Source organism: Carcharodon carcharias, chromosome 26, assembly GCF_017639515.1.
Source record: "Carcharodon carcharias isolate sCarCar2 chromosome 26, sCarCar2.pri, whole genome shotgun sequence".
Classification (NCBI taxonomy): domain Eukaryota; kingdom Metazoa; phylum Chordata; class Chondrichthyes; order Lamniformes; family Lamnidae; genus Carcharodon; species Carcharodon carcharias.
The window spans coordinates 3,103,771-3,120,597 of record NC_054492.1 but is presented as its reverse complement, the minus strand read 5'-3'; positions in this window follow the sequence as shown (position 1 = coordinate 3,120,597).

The window sequence follows — 16,827 nt, the reverse complement described above, 5'->3', positions numbered from 1 at the left end:
GAGAGATCAGGACAGTGTCAGCAATCTGGAACAGTGTGAGAGATCGGGAAGAGCATGAGAGATCGGAAACAGTGTGAGAGATCATGAAGATTGTGAGAGAACAGGAAGAGTATGTGAGTTTGGGTACAGTGTGAGAGATTAGGACAGTGTGAGATTTTGGAAACAGTGTGAGAGATTGGGAACAGTTTGAGAGATCGGGAAGAGTGAGAAAGATTAGAACAGTTTGAGAGATCATAACTCTGTGGGAGGGATCAGGACAGTGTGAGAGAACAGGATCATTGTGGGAGATCGTGTCAGTAGGAGAGATCAGGCCAGTGTCAGCAATCAGTAACAGTGTGAGAGATCGGGAAGATTGCGAGAGATCGGAAACAGTGCGAGAGATTGGGAACAGAGTGAGAGAACAGGAATAGTGTGTGTGATCGGAAACAGTGTGACAGATTATGACAGTGTGAGATATTGGAAACAGTTGAGTGATCTGGAAAAGTTTGAGTGATTGCAAACACTGAGAGAGATCAGGACAATGTTTGACAATGGGAAAAGTGTGTGTGATCGGGAACAGTGTGAGAGATCAGGAAGAGAACATGACAGTTTAAGAGATTGTAACTGTGTTGGATAGATCGGGACCCTGTGAGAGTTTGGCACATTGTGCATGATCAGGGCAGTGAGATTTTGGGACAGTCTGATAGATCAGGACAGTGTGAGAGATCGTGGTAGTGTGAGAGATCTGGATCATTGTGGGAGATCGGGACAGTGAGAGAGATTGGGACAGTGTGAGAGATGTGGGGACAGTCTGAGATAAATCGGGACAGTGTGAGAGTTATCAGGACAGAATGAGAGATCAGGAACAGTGTGAGAGATCAGGTTAGTGTGAGCTATTGGGAACAGTGTGAGAGATTGGAAACAGTGTGAGATACCTGGAAAAATTGGGAGATTGGGAACAGTGTGAGATTGGGAGATTGGAAACAATGATAGATCAGGACATTTTGAGATATCTGGACCAGTGTGAAATATCGCGACAGTGTAAGAGAGATTGTGACTGTGTGAGAAATCGGGACAGGGAGAAGTATCTGGACAGTCTGAGAAATCATGTGTAAGGCTGGGACAGTTTTTGTCAGACTGGGACAATTTTGGATATCAGGACATTGTGGGAGATCAGGATATTATGATACATTGGAACATTATGAGAGATCGGGAACAGTGTGAAAGATCGGTAGCAGTGGGAGAGAATGGGAAGAGTGTCAGAGATCAGTTACAGTGTGAGAGATCAAGATTGTCTGAGATATCGGGAACAGTGTGAGAGAACGGGCTCAGTGTGAGAGATCAGGAAAAGTTTGAGAGATCAGTACAATGAGAGATATCGGAAACAGTGTTAGAGATCTGGAACAGTGTGAGAGATCAAGAACTGTTTGAGAGATTGGAAACTTTCTGAGAGATCAGGACAATGTGAGATATTGGGAACAGTGTGAGAGATCTAGACAGTGTGAGAGATCAAGACAATTTGAGAAATCAGGACTTTGTGGAAGAAATCTGGAGAGTGTGAGAGTTTGGGACAGTGTGAGAGTTCGAGACAGTGTGAGTAATCGGGTCAGTGTGAGAGTTCAGAACAAATTGAGCAATCAGGACAGTGAGAGATTGGGACAGTGTGCGAGATTGACACAGTGTGAGAGATAATGAACAGTGTGGGAGATCATTTCAATGTTTGAAATCGGGACTGTGTGAAAGTTCTGGACTGTGTAAGAGAGATATGGACAGTGTGAGAGAGATTGGGACATTGTGAGAGATATCGGGACAGTGTGGGAGAGATTGAGACAGTGTGAAAGATCAGGACAGTGTAAGGGATAGGGAACCGTGTGAGTGATCGGGACAATATGAGGGATCAGGAACAGTTCCAGAAATCAGAAAAGGTGTGAAAGATTGGAACAGTCTGAGATAGATAGGGACCTTGTAAGAAATTGGGAAAGTGAGAGCAATCAAAATAGTGTGTAAAATCTAGACAGTGTTAGTGAGGCTGGTACAGTGTGTGTCCGATGGTGACGGTGTGGGAGATCAGAACATTGTGGGAGATGGGAAGACTGTGAGAGATCGGGAAAAGTGTGTTAGTTCAGGAAAAGTGTAACAGATATGGACAGTGTGAGATATCGGGAACAGTGGAGAGATCGGGAAAAGTGCGAGATATCGGAAGGAGTGTGAGAGATTAGGTCAGTGAAAGATATGAGTAACATTGTGAGAGATCAGGAAGAGTGTGAGAATCAGGACAGTGTGAGTTATCGGGAAAGAGTGAGATATTGGGACGGTGTGAGAGATCATGTCAGTGTGAGAGATCAGGACACTGTCCCAATCTAACACTTTGTCCAAATCTCTCACTGTCCATATTTCATACACTGACCCGATCTTTCACACTGTCCCGAACTCTCACACTGTCCCAAACTCTCACACTTTGCCGATTTCTTCCACAAAGCCCAGATCTCTCACACTACCCTGATCTTTCACTCAGACCCGATTTCATGCATTGAACCAATCTCCCCCACTGTTCATTATCTCTCACAATGTCTCGACCTCTCACACTGTCCCGATCTATCACACTTTCCCAATCTCTCACTGTCCTGATTGCTCAATCTGTTCTGAACTCTCAAACTGACCCGATTACTCACACTGTCCCAATTTAACACAATGTCCAAATCTCTCTCTGTCCATATTTCACACACTGACCTGTTCTTTCACACTGTCCTGAACACTGTCCCAAACTCTCACACTCTCCCGATTTCTTTCACAAAGTCCTGATCTCTCAAATTGTCTTGGTCTCTCACACTGTCCAGATCTCAGACACTTTTCCCGATATCACACATTGTCCTGATCTCTCAGAAAGTTTCCAATCTCTCACACAGTTCTTGATCTCTCACACTGTTCCAGACCTCTAACGCTGTTTGCGATATCTCTCATTGAACTGATCTCTCAAACTGTTCCTGATCTCTCATACTGTGCCCATTCTCTCAAACTGTTCCCGATATCTCACACCACCTTGATTTCTCACACTGTAACTGATCTCTGACACTGTTCCCAATCTCTCCCACTGCTGCCGATCATTCACACTGTTCCTGATCTCTCACAGTGTTCTCAATGTATCACAATATCCTGACCTCACACAATGTCCCGATATCCGAAACTGTCCCAGTCTGACAAAATCTGTCTCAGCCTTACACATGCTGTCCTGATTTCTCACACTGTCCAGACACTTCTCTCTGTCCCAATCTCTCACACTGTCACAATCTGTCTTACACTGTCATGATCTTTCACACTGTTCCAGATATCTCAAAAAGTCCAGATCTATCACTGTTCCCAATCTCCCGATCTCACACTGTTAGAGTTCTGGAACAGTATGAGAGATTGGGAAAGTGTGAGAGTTAGGGTCGGTGTGAGAGATCAGGACAGTGTTGGATATTGGGAAGAGTGTGAGAGATCAGGACAGGGTGAGATATCGGGAACATTTTCAGAAATCGGGAACAGTGTGAGAGATCGGGAACAGCTTGAGAAGTCAGGACAGTGTGAGAGATCAGGACAGGGTGAGATATCGGGAACATTTTCAGAAATCGGGAACAGTGTGAGAGATCGGGAACAGCTTGAGAAGTCAGGACAGTGTGAGAGAGATCTGGGCAGTGTGAAAGAGACCGGGACATTGTGAGAGATAACGGGACAGTGTGGGTGTGATCGGGACATTGTGAAAGATCAGGACAATGTGAGAGATAGGGAACCATGTGAGAGATTGGGACAATATGAGGGATCATGAGCAGTGCAAGACATCAGGAATGGTGTGAAAGATTGGTATAGTCTGAGATTGATCGGGACAGTGTGAGAATTTGGGAAAATGAGAGCAATCAAAACAGTGTGTAAAACCTAGACAGCGTTAGTGAGGCTGGGACAGTGTGTGTCAGAGGGTGACAGTGTGGGAGTTCACAACATTGTGGGAGATCGGGACAGTGTGAGTCATCGGGAAAAGTGTGTTAGATCAGGAAAAGAGTAAAAGATATGGACAGTGTGATATATCAGGAACAGTGCAGAGATCGGGAAAAGTGTGAGATATCGGGAAGAGTGTGAGAGGTCAGGACAGTGAAAGATATCAGGAACATTGTGAGAGATTGGCAAGAGTGTGAGAATCAGGACAGTGTGAGATATCGTGAAAGTGTGATATATTGGCACAGTGTGAGAGTTTATGTCAGTGTGAGAGAGGAGGACACTGTTAGATTTTGTAAACAGTATGAGAGATTGGGAAAGTGTGAGAGATTAAATTCAGTGTGAGAGATCAGGACAGTGTTGGAGATAGGGAAGAGTGTGAGAGATCAGGACAGGGAGAGAGATCGGGAACAATGTGAGAAATCTAGACAGTGTGAGAGATCAGGACAGCGTCTGTGATCCAAAACATTGTGAGAGATCAGGAGAGTGTTAGAGATTTGGAACAGTGTGGAAGATCAGCACAGTCTGAGAGATTGTACACAGTGTGCAAAATGAGGATAGTGTGAGGTATCAGGAACAGTGTGAGAGAAAAGGAATAGTGTGTGAGATTGGGAACACTGTGAGAGATTAGGACAGTGTGAGATATCGGGAACAGTGTGAGAGATTGGGAACAGTGTGAGAGATTGGAAACAGTGTGAGAGATCAGGACAGTGTTTGATAATGGGAAATGTGTGAGAGATCAGGTTAATGTGAGCTATGGGGAACAGTGTGAGAGTTTGGAAACAGTGTGAGAGATTAGGATAGTGTGAGAGATCATGAACAGTGTGAGATATCTGGAACAGTGTGGGAGATTGGTAACAGTGTGAAATCAGAAGTTTGAGAACAGTGTTAGGTAATGACATTGTGAAATATCTGGAACAGTGTGAAAGATCAGGACAGTGTAAGAGAGATTGGGACAGTGTAAGAGATCGGGACAGGGAGAAATATCTGGGCAGTGTGAGAAATCAGGACAGCATGTGTAAGGCTGGGACAGATTTAGTCGGACTGGGACAGTTTTGGATATTGGTACATTGTGGGAGAACAGGACATTATGATACATTGGGAACAGTATAAGAGAACGGGAACATTGTGAAAGATCAGTAACAGAGTGAGAGATCTGGAACAGTGTCAGAGATCAGTTACAGTGTGAGAGATCAGGGTCGTGAGAGATATCAGAAACAGTGTGAGAGAACGGGCACAGTGTGAGAGATCCAGAACAGTGTGAGACATTGGAAACTTTCTGGGATATCAGGGCAATGAGAGATATCGGGGAAAGAGTGAGAGATCGGGAACAGTGTCAGATATTAGGGCAGTTTGAGTTATCGGGAACAGTGTGAGAGATCTGGAACAGTGTGTGAGATCTGGACAGTGTGAGACATCAAGACAATTTGAGAGATCAGGACTTTGTGGGAGAAATTGGGACAGTGTAAGAGTTTGGGACAGGTTGAAAGATCGGGTCAGTGTGTGAAATAAGGACAGCGAGAGATTTGGACAGTGTGTTAGATCGGGACAGTGTGAGTGATGGGGGCAGTATCAGAGTTCAGGACAGTTTGTGTGTTTGGGACGGTGTAGTGGAGTTCGGGACAGTGTGAGCATTTGGGACAGATTTAGCAATCAGGACATAGAGAGATTTGGAAAGTGTGATAGATCTGGTCAGTGTGAGCGATCAGGATAGTGTGAGAGATAATGAACAGTTTGGGAAATCGGTTCAGTGTGTGAAATTGGGACAGTGTGAAATATCAGGACAGTGTGACATGGATCACGACAGTGTGGGAGAGATCGGGACAGTGTGGGAGAGATTGGGACAGTGTGGGAGAGATCGGGACAGTGTGGGAGAGATCGGGACAGTGTGGGAGAGATTGGGACAGTGTGGGAGAGATCGGGACAGTGTGGGAGAGATTGGGACAGTGTGGGAGAGATTGGGACAGTGTGGGAGAGATTGGGACAGTGTGGGAGAGATTGGGGCTTTGTGAAAGATCAGGACAGTGTAAGAGATATGGAACCATGTCAGAGATTGGGACAGTGTGAGCATTCAGGAACAGTGCAAAAAAATCAGGAATGGTGTGAAAGATTGGTACAGTCTGAGGTAGATCAGGACAGTGTGAGAGATTGCGAAACTGAGAACAATCAAAACAGTGTTTAAAATCGGGACAGTGTTAGTGAGGCTGGTACAGTATGTGTCAGACTGTGTCAGTGTGAGAGATCAGAAACAGTGTGAGAGATCAGGACAGTGTGAGAGATTGGGAACAGTCTGAGACATCTAGAGTAGCATGGGTGATCAGGAACATTGTGAGATCAGGACATTGTGAGATATCGGGAGCAGTGTGAAAGATCGGGAACAGTTTCAGAGACCAAGAACAGTGTGAGAGATTGGAAACGTTGTGGGAGATCAGGACTATGTTAGATTTCAGGCAGTGTGATAAATCCATAACAATGTTAGATATTAGGGCAGGGTGAGTTATCAGGAAGTTTGTGAGAGATTGGGAACAGTGTGAGAATGGGCAGAGTGTGAAAGAACAGGAACAGTTTGAGAGATCAGTACAATGAAAGTTATCAGAAGCATTCTTAGAGATCTGGAACCGTGTGAGAGATCAAAAACTGTGTGAGAGATTGAAAATTTCTGAGAGATCACGACAATGTGAGATATCTGGAACATTGCGAGAGATCTAGAACAGTGTCAGATATTGGTGCAGTGTGAGTTATCGGGAACAGCAAGAGAGATCTGGAACAGTGTGAGAGATCTGGACAGTGTGAGACAGATCGGGACATTGTGAGAGATATCGGGACAGTGTGGGAGAGATTGGGACAGTGTGAAAGATCAGGACAGTGTGAGAGATAGGGAACAGTGTTAGAGATCAGGACAATATGAGGGATCAGGAACAGTCCCAGAAATCAGGAAAGGTATGAAAGATTGGTACAGTCTGAGATAGATAGGGACCGTGTAAGAAATTAGGAAAGTGAGAGCAATCAAAACAAGGTGTAAAATCTAGACAGCATTAGTGAGGCTGGGACAGTTTGTGTCCGATGGTGACAATGTGGGAGATCAGAACATTGTGGGAGATCGGGACAGTGTGAGAGATAGGGAAAAGTGTGTTAGATTAGGAAAAGTGTAACAGATATGGACAGTGTGAGATATCGGGAACATTGGAGAGATCGGGAAAAGTGTGAGATATCGGAAAGAGTGGTGAGAGATTAGGACAGTGAAAGATATCAGGAACATTATGAGAGGTCAGGAAGAGTGTGAGAATCAGGACAGTGTGAGATATCGGGAAAGTGTGAGATATTAGGACGGTATGAGAGATCGTGTCAGTGTGAGAGATCGGGACACTATTAGAGTTCTGGAAGAGTATGAGAGATTGGGAAAGTGTGAGAGATTGGGGTCAATGTGAGAGAAAAGGAATAGCATGTGATCGGGAAAATTGTGAGAGATTATGGCAGTGTGAGATATCAGGAAAGTGTGAGATATTGGGTTGGTATGAGAGATCGTGTCAGTGTGAGAGATCAGGACACTGTTAGAGTTCGGGAACAGTATGAGGGATTGGGAAAGTGTGAGAGATTGGGGTCAGTGTGAGAGATCAGGACATTGTTTGAGATTGGGAAGAGTGTGAGAGATCAGGACAGGGTGTGATATCGGGAACATTTTCAGACTTCAGGAACAGTGTGAGAGATCGGGAACAGTGTGAGAGATCAGGACAGTGTTAGAAATTGGGAACAGTGTGAAAGATCGGCACAGTTTGTGAGATAAGTCACAATGTGCAAAAAGAGGATAGTGTGAGATATCAGGAACAGTGTGATAGAAAAGGAATAGTGTGTGATCGGGAACAATGTGAGAGATTAGGGCAGTGTGAGATATCGGGAAAGTGTGAGATATTGGGACGGTATGAGAGATCGTGTCAGAGTGAGAGATCAGGACACTGTTAGAGTTCAGGAACAGTACGAGAGATTGGGAAATTGTGAGAATTGGGGTCAGTGTGAGAAATCAGGGCAGTATTGGAGATTGGGAAGAGTGTGAGAGATCAGGACAGGGTGAGATATCGGGAACATTTTTAGAAATCTGGAAAAGTGTGAGAGATCTGGAACAGTGTGAGAAATGAGGACAGTGTGAGAGAGATTGGGACAGTGTGAGAAAAATCAGCACAATGGGGGAGAGATTGGGACAGTGTGAAAGATCAGGACAGTGTGAGAGATAGGGAACAGTGTGAGAGATTGGGATAATATGAGGGATCAGGAACAGTGCAATGAATCAGCAATGGTGTGAAAGATTGCTACAGTCTGAGATAGATCAAGACAGTATGAGAATTTGGGAAACTGAGAGCAATCGAAACTGTGTGTAAGATCTAGACAGCGTAAGTGAGGCTGGGACAGTGTGCGTCAGACTGTGACAGTGTGGGAGATCAGAACATTGTTGGAGATCGGGAGAGTGTGTGGGATCGGGAAAAGTGTGTTAGATCAGGAAAAGGGTAACAGATATGGATAGTGTGAGATACCAAGAACAGTGGAGAGATCGGGAAAAGTGTGAGATATTGGGAAGAGTGTGAGAATCAGGACAATGTGAGATATCATGAAAGTGTGATATATTGGCACAGTATGAGTGATTGTGTCAGTGTGAGAGATCAGGACACTGTTAGATTTTGTGAACAGTATGAGAGATTGGGAAAGTGTGAGAGATTGGGGTCAGTGTGAGAGATCAGGACAGTGTTGGAAATTGGTAAGAGTGTGATAGAGCAGGCCGGGGTGAGATATCGGGAACATTTTCAGACATTGGGAACAGTGTGAGAGATTGGGAACAGTGTGAGAAATCTGGACAGTGTGAGAGATCAGCACAGTGTCAGCGATCGGGAACAGTGTGAGAGATCAGGACAGTGTTAGACATTAGGAACAGTGTGAAAGATCAGCACAGTTTGAGAGATTGTTCACAGTGTGCAAAATGAGGATAGTGTGAGATATCAGGAACAGTGTGAGAGAAAAGGAATAGTATGTGAGATCAGGAAAACTGTGAGAGATTAGGGCAGTGTAAGATATCAGGAACAATGTGAGAGATCGGGACAGTGTTTGATAATGGGAAATGTGTGAGAGATCAGGTTAGTGTGAGCTATCGGGAACAGTGTGAGGGTTTGGAAACAGTGTGAGAGATCAGGATAGTGTTAGAGATTGTGAACAGTATGAGATATCTGGAACAGTGTGGGAGATTGGGAACAGTGTGAAATCAGAAGTTTGAGAACAGTGTTAGATAACGACATTGTGAGATTTCTGGAACAGTGTGAAAGATCAGGACAGTGTAAGAGAGATTGGGACAGTGTAAGAGATCGGGACAGGGAGAAATATCTGGACAGTGTGAGAAATCAGTACAGCATGTGTAAGGCTGGGACAGTTTTTGTTCGACTGGGACAGTTTTGGATATAGGTACATTGTGGGAGAATGGGACATTGTGATACATTGGGAACAGTATGAGAGAACGGGAACATTGTGAAAGATCAGTAACAGAGTGAGAGATCTGGAACAGTGTCAGAGATCAGTTACACTGTGACAGATCAGGGTCGTGAGATATATCAGAAACAGTGTGAGAGAACGGGCACAGTATGAGAGATCCAAAACAGTGTGAGACATTGGAAACTTTCTGGGATATCAGGACAATGTGAGATATCAGGGAAAGTGTGAGAGATCGGGAACAGTGTCAGATATTAGGGCAGTTTGAGTTATTGGGAACAGTGTGACAGATCTGGAACAGGATGAGAGATCTGGACAGTTTGAGACATCAAGACAATTTGAGAGATCAGGATTTTGTGGGAGAAATTGGGACAGTGTAAGAGTTCGGGACAGGTTGAAAGATCGGGTCAGTGTGTGAAATATGGACAGCGAGAGATTTGGACAGTGTGTTAGATCGGGACAGTGTGAGTGATCAGGGCAGTGTCAGAGTTCAGGACAGTTTGTGTGTTTGGGACTGCATAGTGGTGATTAGGACAGTGTGAGCGGTTGGGACAGATTTAGCAATCAGGACGTTGAGAGATTTGGAAAGTTTGAAAGATCTGGTCAGTGTGAGAAATCAGGGTAGTGTGAGAGATAATGAACAGTTTGGGAAATCAGTTCAGTGTGTGAAATCGGGACAGTGTGAAATATCAGGACAGTGTGACATGGATCAAGACAGGATGGAAGAGAATGGGACAGTGTGACAGATATTGGGACCGTTTGGGAGAGATTGGGGCAGTGTGAAAGATCAGGACAGTGTGAGAGATAGGGAACCATGTGAGAGATTTGGATAGTGTGAGTGATCAGGAACAGTGCAAAAAAAACAGGAATGGTGTGAAAGATTGGTACAGTCTGAGGTAGATCGGGACAGTGTGAGAGATTGCGAAACTGAGAACAATCAAAACAGTGTGTAAAATCGGGACAGCGTTAGTGAGGCTGGTACAGTATGTGTCAGACTGTGACAGTATGAGAGATCAGAAACAGTGTGAGAGATCAGGACGGTGTGAGAGATTGGGAACAGTCTGAGACATCTGGAATAGTGTGGGCGATCAGGAACAATGTGAGATCAGGACATTGGGAGATATCGGGAACAATGTGAAAGATCGGGAACAGTGTCAGAGACCAAGAACAGTGTGAGAGATTGGAAACTTTGTGAGAGTTCAGGACTATGTGAGATTTCGGGCAGTGTGATAGATCGGGAACAGTGTTAGATATTAGGGCAGGGTGAGTTAACAGGAACTTTGTGAGAGATCGGGAACAGAGTGAGAACAGGCACAGTGTGAAAGAACAGGAATGTTTTGAGAGTTCAGTACAATGAGAGGTATCAGAAACAGTTTTAGAGATCTGGAACAGTGTGAGATATCAGGAACAGTGTGAGAGATCAGGAACAGTGTCAGATATGGGTACAGTGTGATTTATCGGGAGCAGCCTGAGAGATCTGGAATAGTGTGAGAGATCTGGACAGTGTGAGAGAGATCAGGACATTGTGAGAGGTATCGGGACAGTGTGGGAGAGATTGGGACAGTGTGAAAGATCAGGACAGTGCGAAAGATAGGGAACAGTGTGAGAGATCGGGATAATATGAGGGATCAGGAACAGTTCCAGAAATCAGGAAAGGTGTGAAAGATTTGTACGGTCTGAGGTAAATAGGGACAGTGTAAGAAATTGGGAAAGTGAGAGCAATCAAAACAGTGTGTAAAATCTAGACAGCGTTAGTGAGGCTGAGACAGTTTGTGTCCGATGGTGACAGTGCGGGAGATCAGAACATTGTGGGAGATTGGGACAGTGTGAGAGATCAGGAAAAGTGTGTTAGATCAGGAAAAGTGTAACAGATATGGACAGTGTGAGATATTGGGAACAGTGGAGAGATCGGGAAAAGTATGAGATATTGGAAAGAGTGAGAGAGATCAGGACAGTGAAAGATATCAGGAACATTGTGAGAGATCGGGAAGAGTGTGAGAATCAGGACAGTGTGAGATTTTGGGAAAGTGTGAGGTATTTGGATGGTATGAGAGATCGTGTCAGTGTGAGAGATCAGGACACTGTTAGAGTTCAGGAACAGTAAGAGAGATTGAGAAAGTGTGAGAGATTGGGGTCAGTGTGAGAGATCAGGAGAGTGTTGGAAATTGGGAAGAGTGTGAGAGATCTGGACAGGGTGAGATATTGGGAACATTTTCAGAAATGGGGAAAACTGTAAGAGATCGGGAACAGTGTGAGAGAAAAGGAACAGTGTGCAATCAGGAACAGTGTGAGAGAATAGGGCAGTGTGAGATATCAGGAATATGTGAGATATTGGGTCGGAATGAGAGATCGTGTCAGTGTGAGAGATCAGGACATGGTTAGAGTTCAGGAACAGTATGAGAGATTGGGAAAGTGTGAGAGTTTGGGTCAGTCTGAGAGATCAGGACAGTGTTGGAAATTGGGAAGAGTGTGAGATATCAGGACAGGGTGAGATATCAGGAAAATTTTCAGAATTTGGGGACAGTGTGAGAGATCGGGAACAGTGTGAGAAATCAGGACAGTGTGAGAGAGATCATGGCAGTGTGAGAGAGACTGGGAAATTGTGAGTTATCGGGATAGTGTTTGAGTGATTGGGATATTGTGAAAGATCAGGACAGTGTGAGAGATAGGGAACCGTGAGAGAGATCGGGACAATATGAGGGATCAGGAACAGTGCAAGAAATCAGGAATGATGTGAAAGATTGGTATAGTCTGAGATAGATCGGGACAGTGTGAGATTTTGTGAAAGGGAGAGCAATCGAAACAGTGTGTAAAATCTAGACAGCATTAGTGAGGCTGGGACAGTCTGTGTCAGAGGTTGACAGTGTGGGAGATCAGAACATTGTGGGAGATCGGGACAGTGTCAGTGATCGGTAAAAGTGTGTTAGATCAGGAAAAGTGTAACAGATATGGACAGTATGAGATATCGGGAACAGTGGAGAGATTGGGAAAAGTGTGAGATATCGGGAAGAGTGTGAGAGATCAGTACAGTGAAAGCTAACAGGAATATTGCGAGAGATTGGGAAGAGTGTGAGAATCAGGACAGAGTGAGATATCGGGAAAGTGTAAGATATTGGGACTGTATGAGTGATTGTGACAGTGTGAGAGATCAGGACACTGTTAGATTTCGGGAACAGTATGAGAGATTGGGAAAGTGTGAGAGATTGGGGTCAGTGTGAGAGATCAGGGCAGTGTTGGAGATTGGGAAGAGTGTGAGATATCAGGACAGGGTGTGATATCGGGAACATTTTCAGACATCGGGAACAATGTGAGAGATTGGGAACAGGGTGAGAAATCAGGCAGTCTGAGAGATCAAGACAGTGGCAGCGACCGGGAACAGTGTGAGAGATCAGGACTGTGTTAGAGATTGGGAACAATGTGAAAGATCGGCACAGTTAGAGAGATTGGTCACCGTGTGCAAAATGAGGTTATTGTGAGATATCAGGAACAGTGTGAGAGAAAAGGAATAGTGTGTGAGATCGGGAACACTTTGAGAGATTAGGACAGTGTGAGATGTTGGGAACAGTGTGAGAAATTGGAAACAGTGTGAGAGATCAGGACTGTGTTTGATAATGGGAAATGTGTGAGAAATCAGGTTAGTGTGAGCTATCGGGAACAGTGTGAGAGTTTGGAAACAGTGTGAGATCAGGATAGTGTGAGAGATTGTGAACAGTGTGTGATATCTGGAACAGTGTGGGAGATTTGGAACAGTGTGAAATCTGAAGTTTGGGAACAGTGTTTGATCTGGACATTGTGAGATTTCTGGAACAGTGGGAAAGATCAGGACAGTGTAAGAGAGATTGGGACAGTGTAAAAGATTGGGACAGGGAGAAATATCTGGGCAGTGTGAGAAATCAGGACAGCATTTGTAAGGCTGGGACAGTTTTTGTCAGACTGCTACAGTTTTGGATATAGGTACATTGTGGGAGAACGGGACATTGTGATACATTGGGAACAGTATGAGAGATCGGGAACATTGTGAAAGATCAGTAACAGAGTGAGAGATCTGGAACAGTGTCAGAGATCAGTTACAGAATGAGAGATCACGGTTGTGAGATATATCAGAAACAGTGTGAGAGAACGGGCACAGTATGAGAGATCCAGAACAGTGTGAGACATTGGAAACTTTCTGGGATATCAGGGCAATGAGAGATATCGGGGAAAGAGTGAGAGATCGGGAACAGTGCCAGATATTAGGGCAGTTTGAGTTATCGGGAACAGTGTGAGACATCTGGAACAGTGTGAAAGATCGGGAACAGTGTCAGAGACCAAGAACATTGTGGGAGATTGGAAATGTTGTGAGAGTTCAGGACTATGTGAGATTTCTGGCAGTGTGATAGATCGGGAACAGTGTTAGATATTAGAGCAGGGTGAGTGAACAGGAACTTTGTGAGAGATTGGGAACAGTGTGAGAACAGGCACAGTGTGATAGAACAGGATCAGTTTGAGAGATCAGTACAATGAGAGATATCAGAAACAGTGTTAGAGAACGGGAACAGTGTCAGATATGGGTGCAGTGTGAGTTATCGGGAACAGCCTGAGAGATCTGGAACAGTGTGAGAGATCTGGACAGTGTGAGAGAGATCGGGACATTGTGAGAGATATCAGGACAGTGTGGGAGAGATTGGGACAGTGTGAAAAATCAGGACAGTGTGAGAGATAGGGAACAGTGTGAGAGATCAGGATAATATGAGGGATCAGGAACAGGTCCAGAAATCAGGAAAGGTGTGAAAGATTGGTACAGTCTGAGATAGATAGGGACAGTGTAAGAAATTGGGAAAGTGAGAGCAATCGAAACAGTGTGTAAAATCTAGACAGCGTTATTGAGGCTGGGACAGTTTGTGTCCGATGGTGACAGTGTGGGAGATGAGAACATTGTGAGAGATTGGGACAGTGTGAGAGATCAGGAAAAGTGTGTTAGATCAGGAAAAGTGTAACAGATATGGACAGTGTGAGATATCGGGAACAGTGGAGAGATCAGGAAAAGTGTGAGATATTGGAAAGAGTGTGAGAGATCAGGACAGTGAAAGATATCAGGAACATTGTGAGAGATCGGGAAGAGTGTGAGAATCATGACAGTGTGAGATATCGGGAAAGTGTGAGGTATTTGGATCAGTGTGGGAGATTGGGAACAGTGTGAAATCAGAAGTTTTGGAGCAGTGTTTGATCAGGACATGGTGAGATTTATGGAACAGTGTGAAAGATCAGGACAGTGTAAGAGAGATTGGGACAGTGTAAGAGATCAGGACAGGGAGAAATATCTGGACAGTGTGAGAAATCAGTACAGCATGTGTAAGGCTGGGACAGTTTTTGTCAGACTGTGACAGTTTTGGATATTGGTACATTGTGGGAGAACAGGACATTGTGATACATTGGGAACAGTATTAGAGAACGGGAACATTGTGAAAGATCAGTAACAGAGTGAGAGATCTGGAACAGTGTCAGAGATCAGTTACAGTGTGACAGATCAGGGTCGTGAGATATATCAGAAACAGTGTGAGAGATCAAGAACAGTGAGAGACATTGAAAACTTTCTGGGATATCAGGACAATGTGAGATATTGGGGAAAGTGTGAGAGATCGGGAACAGTGCCAGATATGGCAGTTTGAGTTATCGGCAACAGTGTGAGAGATCTGGAACAGTGTGAGACATCTGGACAGTGTGAGTCATCAAGACACTTTGAGAGCTCAGGACTTTGTGGGAGAAATTGAGACAGTGTAAGAGTTCGGGACAGGTTGAAAGAACGGGTCAGTGTGTGAAATATGGACAGCAAGAGACTTGGACAGTGTGTTAGATCGGGACAATTTCAGTGATTGGGTCAGTGTCAGAGTTCAGGACAGTTTGTGTGTTTGGGATTGCATAGTGGTGATCAGGACAGTGTGAGCATTTGGGACAGATTGAGCAATCAGGACATTGAGAGATTTGGAAAGTGTGATAGATCTGGTCAGTGTAAGAGATCAGGGTAGAGATAATGAACAGTGTGTGAAATCGGAACAGTGTGAAATATCAGAACAGTGTGACATGGATCAAGACTTTGTGGGAGAGATCGGGACAGTGTGAGAGATATTGGGACAGTGTGGGAGAGATTGGGGTAGTGTGAAGAATCAGGACAGTGTGAGAGATAGGGAACCATGTGAGAGATTGGGACAGTGTGAGCGATCAGGAACAGTGCAAAAAAATCAGGAATGGTGTGAAAGATTGGTACTGTCTGAGGTAGATCTGGACAGTATGAGAGATTGTGTCAGTGTGAGAGATCAGGACACTTAGATTTTGGGAACAGTATGAGAGATTGGGAAAGTGTAAGAGATTTTGGTCAGTGTGAGAGATCAGGACAGTGTTGGATATTGGGAAGAATGTGAGAGATCAGGACAGGATGAGATATCGGGAACATTTTCAGACATCGGGATCAGTGTGAGAGATCGGGAACAGTGTGAGAAATCAGGACAGTGTGAGAGATCAGGACAGAGTCATCGATCAGGAACAGTGTGAGAGATCAGGAAAGTGTTAGAGATTGGGAACAGTGTGAAAGATCAGCACAGTTTGAGAGGTTGGTCACCGTGTGCAAAATGAGGATATTGTGAGATATCAGGAACAGTGTGAGAGAAAAGGAATGGTTGGGAACAGTGTGAGAGATTGGAAACAGTGTGAGAGATCAGGACTGTGTTTGATAATGGGAAATGTGTGAGAAATCAGGTTAGTGTGAGCTATCGGGAACAGTGTGAGAGTTTGGAAACAGTGTGAGATCAGGATAGCGTGAGAGATCGTGAACAGTGTGAGATATCTGGAACAGTGTGGGAGATTGGGAACAGTGTGAAATCGGAAGTTTGAGAACAGTGTTTGATTAGGACATTGTGAGATTTCTGGAACAGTGGGAAAGATCAGGACAGTGTAAGAGAGATTGGGACAGTGTAAAAGATTGGGACAGGGAGAAATATCTGGACAGTGTGAGAAATCAGTACAGCGTGTGTAAGGCTGGAACAGTTTTTGTCAGACTGGGACAGTTTTGGATATAGGTACATTGTGGGAGAACAGGACATTGTGATACATTGGGAACAGTATGAGAGAACGGGAACATTGTGAAAGATCAGTAACAGAGTGAGAGATCTGGAACAGTGTCAGAGATCAGTTACAGTGTGAGAGATCAGGGTCGTGAGATATATCAGAAACACTGTGAGAGATCCAGAACAGTGTGAGACATTGGAAACTTTCTGGGATATCAGGGCAATGTGAGATATTGGGGAAAGTGTGAGAGATCGTGAACAGTGCCAGATATTAGAGCAGTTTGAGTTATCGGGAACAGTGTGAGACATCTGGAACAGTGTGAAAGATCTGGACAGTGTGAGTCATCAAGACAATTTGAGAGCTCAGGGCTTT